We start from the raw sequence: 6,000 nt of genomic DNA, 5'->3' as shown, positions 1-6,000 counted from the left end.
TGTTGTACAGTATGAAACATGTTTGTGCCTGAAAAATCGTTTTTGCGGGGAATGTTACTTCACTATTTTAACATGAAGAAAAGTGCCGCGGAAAGTTATCGTATTTTAGTGGAAGTATACGGTGAATAGGCTCTCGCTGAACTAATTAGCAGAAAGTGGTTTTCGCGGCTAAAAAGTGAAAATTTTGACTTAGATGACAAGGAACGTGCTGGACAACCGAAAAAGTTCGAAGATGAAGATTTGTCAACGCACAATGGCGCAAAAGATACAGATACTATACAAAAATCAAATTTTTGATGACAACGGATCGTTGCATGGGATATATATAGTGCAAATTCTGCTACAAGAGCGGTCGCTGCGCAGTACGAAATTGTATGGCGGGCATACATTTTTTCCTGTATTGGCGGCTTGTTTTTCAATCCCTGACTTTGTAATGATTTTAAATGAATGTATAATGATTACCTATTCTTTAAAAATATTAAGTAGGTTAGGTTAGGTTATGTTTTACCGGCCGTCGGTTATCCGACGCACTTAGACCATTAGAGGTCCATTGTGATACCGTGTATGTTTTCCCCTTTTGCCCGTAGAAGTTCGTGTGAAGTTAGCAGTTTCCCCAGCCAGAGGCGCTGATGAATTTTTGTATCCGATGTGGATCGGTGTCGCACACATCGCACGTGTCTATCAGGAATCTGCTTCCTAATTGAGCAAGTCTTTTCGCTTGCAGTGCTGGACAGTGGTATAGTAGATGCTCTACCGTTTCTTCCATTTCTTGGTCCCTACAGCTACGGCAGAAATCATTATACGGGGCATTTAGTCTTCTGGCATGGGTGCCTATCAACCAATGCCCTGTGATGACTCTCATAGCAGTGCTGAGGTTTGCTCTGGTCAATCTTAAAAGTTTTGACGTTCTCTTTGAGCTTATTTTTGCCCATATTTGGCGTGTTAGGCGACAGTGTGTGGTGTTTTCCCATATTGTCTGTTTGTTGCGGGTTTTCCTAAGTAGTAATTTGCAAGTGGCTAAAAGCATACTCATGCCCTCCGTCTCTAGTATGAGTGGCGCGGTAGTGCCTTCTCGAGCTAGTTCATCTGCGATGCAGTTGCCTTCTATGTCCCTGTGTCCGGGTACCCATATAAGGCTGATTACGAATTCTTGTGTCATCTCGTGTAAAGATGATCGGCAATTTGATACTGTTTTCGAGTGACTAGAGATAGCTACTTTGCTGTCACTGAAATGTTTACATGTGAGCCTTCCGGCTTTAGTGATTTTAAGTGTTTTAGGGCCTCCCTTATTGCTTCCACTTCAGCTTGGAAAACGCTGCAATGATCGGGGAGTCTGAACGAGATGCGTAGGCCTAGCTGTTCGTAGTAAACTCCTCCTCCTACTCTGTTCTGTAGTTTTGACCCGTCCGTGTAGAAGCATATAGCATTTTGGGGGCCAGGTGTTCGTGAGTTCCAATCGTCCCTCTCTGGGATGATTGTGTTGAAAGCACAATCCAACGGAGTACATACAAACAGTACTCCGTTGGAGTGCTGTAGTCTGTCCTGGAGGGGACTATTTGAATGTGCAAATATTTCAACAGTGTCTTTTAATACAGACGTAGCCAAGACCGCTCACGACAGTGACCGATGGTTAGGCGGCAGTAAAGAGTACTGTGCCATCATCACGGTTGGACGTCAAGAACGCTTTTAACACAGCGAGATGGTCCTACATCCTCGGCGCTATGCACAACATGGGCATACCCGGTACGAAGCTTAATTGGTAATTAATTCAGAGACCGTGTGTTATCATATGCAACAGACGCCGGTCCAAGTAGTCACCAAGTCTCTGCAGGAGTTCCTCAACAGTCGGTACTTAGACCGATCTTGTGGAAAATTATGTATGATGGGATATTGAGCGTCAGCGGTTGCCAAAACAATACCAGATCTCCAGGAGAAGATCAATATTGCGATCAGGGCGATCATAGAATGGCTCGAGAAAGCTCGGCCCAGAAATTGCTGCACAAAAAACAGAAGTAGTTCTGTTGAGCAGCAGAAAGATCATCGAGCGATTTAGCAGCAATATTGCGATCAAGGCGATAATAGAATGGCTCGAGAAAGCTCGGCCTAGAAATTGCTGCACAAAAAACCGAAGTAGTTCTGTTGAGCAGCAGAAAGACCGTCGAGCGATTTAGCAGCAAGTATCTGGGAGTCCTAATAGACCGTAGGCTCTCCTTCAAGGACAACACAGTGTATGCCAGCAGAAAAACAGCAATGACAGCTGCAGCTCTGGCAAGAATCATGCGCAATGTGGGAAAACCCAGGGGATTACTTGTGGCGGTTACGCAGGCAAAACTGCTATATGCTGCCCCCATCTAGAGCTGTCTTACCAGGAAAACATCGTACTTGAATAGTGCGCGTGCAAATCCGGACGATGGCTTTAGAACCATATCGGATGACGCAGCGCATGCCCTTTTAGGCATTACGTCCATTGGCCTGGAGAAGGGCCAATACCTAGCGCGAGAAGGTTAATATATAGAGATCCGAGAGTGGATTCGAGGAGTCTGGCAGACCAGGTGGCAAGAGTCATAACAAGGGCGATGGACGAATCAGCTTATTCCTGCGAGCATAACTCTCCTTGGAGGGTCATGTATCGTGCATGCCAGCTACGGACCGGTAGTTGGTATCTTTAGAAGATGTTTTTGGATCGCAAGTTTTTGCATCGGATAAGAGGTTGTGAGATCAGATAAAAGACTGGCTTCGCCTTAGTAGGATATAACAAAACTTAATAAGCTGATCTTGAGTTGCTCTTCGATATCATCTGACGGAACAGTGCCCACAGTCTTCCCGTGTTCTCGCCTCAAATTTTTCGGTACGATATTTTCACTTCATAGTGTCAAAGAAAAGAGACGTCTCGCAATTAGAAAATTCTTGCAACCACGTGAAGGGAAAAATTCCTAACCAAAAAAATATATATTAAAACAAGAAAAGAAAGGAAAATAACGTGAAGTGCAAACTCAGGCAATAAGACAAAGATTGGCTTTCTGTTAAATTTTTGCGTGAGTAAATTTTCTTTCTTTCTAGAGTGAGGTTAAAATTGGTTTTTTTTTTATTAAACAGAAAACGATAAATCACACCACTGTGTGAGGCTGCAAAAGATAAAAGGCCGTTAGCGAAAGCTGACGTCACAGTCGGTCATACGTAACTAAAAATTTCCACGATTCGTAATGCTAGCATATTAGCTTATGGAGTGTGCTTTTACTTGCGATCGAAGACTAATTGAGGCCTTGACAATTCCAAGATTATAACTTTCCGCAACGCTTTTATTGGCTGAGCTGATTTCGATTGAGCCTTTTATTGCTGGTCAGAGTCGTGTTGGGGTGGATTTGGCCACCTTAGAGGGAGTTTAACGTATTCGTATCAAACAGAATCACTTAAATTAAGGAGATGACTTGGCATCACGTTCCGACAAACTTAAATATGGCAGACGTCGTATCGCCCCGATATACTCTGAGAGAATTGATGGAGCATTTGATTTGGTCTAACGGGATTTCATTACTTTCGCAAAGCTCGTCGAATTGGCTGTCCCTGTTGGATGAAGTAAAGGATTTGCCAGAGCGTCGTTCTGCGGTTTTAATTGAAAGCGTTTGCATTGACAATTCATCGAGTTTTAAAGTTCTCAGATTTTCGACAAGTTGCAGCGAGTATTTGCATACATTCATTGTTTCATTTTAAATTTCAGAGCGAAATTTAAGCCATTAAAGGCCGTCTTTCATTGTTTCATTTCAAATTACAGAACGAAATCTATGCCATTAAAAACCGTCTTTAAGTGAACTAGATCACCTTGGGAACTTTTTCTGACGAGCATGCAGCAATAAAAGAGTATGGATGTCCTAGCCAGGGCAAGCCGTTTCCACAGAAAATCAAGCTGGTTTCGCTTAGGCCCACACTCGGTTTTAATGGTTTGAGTCGCTGGAAGGCTTTAGAACGCAAACCTGAACTACGATACGATGCATCCGATACTTTTACCAAAGGATCATCCAGTCACCAAGGCACTTATTGTTTATTATCATGACAAATATTTGCATGTAGGACGCAGGTGTTCTGGCAGAACGTTTGCTTTTCACGAAGGCAGGTTTGGAAGTTGTCCAGGATCTCACATCGGATTCTTTCATCGCAGGCCTGAGAAGATTGATCGGCATTCGAGGCAGTCCGCGTACTATTCGGAGTGACAATGCTACACACTTTGTCGGTGCAAAGATAAAGCTTCCCGAATTACGAGAGCATCTGCTAAGCTGATGAACTTAAAAGTTCATTCCTCTGCGTTCCCCAAACATCGGTGGTTAATGGGAGGCTGCTGTTAAGTCGGCTAAATTTCAATTCTACATAGTCATCGGTCTTTCCATCTTAGCCATCGAAGAATTAAAAGCGAATAAGATTTCTGTCATCCAAAACTCCCGTTCACTCTGTCCAATTTCACAAAAAGGTGAAAGTCTTGAGGTGCTAACGCCGGCGCTATTCCTAAAGGGTTTTAAAATTTGCTGAGCCTGACATCACTCATCTCTCGAGTAAGCTGTCTATTTAGCTAAGCTACTTTGTAAGCTTATTCCTATAGGTTTATATTTTAAAGGCACGCTATTTACTTGCGAATTGATTTTTGTAATTAGCAGCCGCGAATTTTAGTACTTAAGAAAATGCTAATTATATCTTAATTTAATTTCTGAATTATCAATTATTCTTTTATTAACAACAAACATATTATTAAAACAAACGAACGGTTTTTTGTTTTATAGACATCACACAGCACGAGGCAAATACGATCTCTAATTATCAAAAAAGGAAAACCAAAGATTAGAATACAAACAAACGACGAATAATGACGAAACTGCATTAAAAACTGACGTGTGTAAATACGTACAGAATCGTCTAATCTCAGGAGCTCCAAGGGAGAAGACTGGACGTTCTAACTCGTGAGTAACCGTTGTACTCTTTCCGTACTCTTCTTGCAGCGGTTCTTGCAATTTAAGCTCAGAAAAGTAAGGCTAATTGATCTTGCGTCAGTACTAGTGTTAGATAGTGACGTTAGCAACTGCTTGTGGAATTAGGGGACGCCGCCGCGGACTTCTAATCCGACGTCCGGTAGCGTAGCCCTACGATTATGCGATTATCCGGTTCGTATGCCTAGAGGTTATGGCGAACTTGCTCAAAAAAATGATTTTGTTGAAACTGTTACGTCGGTGTATTCGTGCCCGTGTCCTGTGAAAGGACTCAGGCCGAGGGAGGGGCATCCGATGTTCAGGCACCAGGATGCCGGCGTAAGCTCGTCGATTTTGGGTCGTGGGATCTTGGTAAGCCTCTCACCTCCCCAACATAACGAGAATAAATATTAGTAGTGCCTGAAAAAGTTCGTACCGTTCGTCAGTCAACAGTCCTCACTGCCCCACAAGCTGTAGCTTGATCGTAAAACAATCGGGCAATGTTTCGGCCACGTTCCCTCCCCTTCATGCTTCCGCATGCCTGATGGATCGTCACGGGCCGCGCAATACGATCCCCTTTTGTCAAGGTTGCCGTCAAACGTTATGTCATCGTTTTTTGACCTACTCCACTTCGCGCGTCAGCTCCCCTTCTGGAAATGTTTACCTACTCATTTTGTTGTAGTTACAATAATAGCATAATTTTATTGAGAAATGGATTGTTGGCTAGTGCCATGTAATACAAACAAGAATTAAAAAGCTAGCATACAAAATTTATGATCAGTTGGCTATAACTGTTGTTAGCAAGGAGTATCGAATTCATCACCAAGCAAAGGTGCGCACGTCAACAAAAATTGTTGGCTATTCACGACTACAAACGTCGCTCTGGGGGCTCTTGTTTTTGCATAACAAAAACAAGGCGGATACTCGTCGCTGAAAAGTAATTTTTATTAATTTAAAACAATATGGAACACAAAATATTTAACTCCTATTAATAAAATAAATTGCCTGGAAGAGGCTGACAATAAGATATTTTTCTTTAAACCTGACA

The sequence above is a fragment of the Drosophila santomea genome, chromosome 2L (genome assembly GCF_016746245.2).
Source record: "Drosophila santomea strain STO CAGO 1482 chromosome 2L, Prin_Dsan_1.1, whole genome shotgun sequence".
In the NCBI taxonomy this organism is placed as follows: Eukaryota; Metazoa; Arthropoda; class Insecta; order Diptera; family Drosophilidae; genus Drosophila; species Drosophila santomea.
This window is presented reverse-complemented; position numbering follows the sequence as displayed.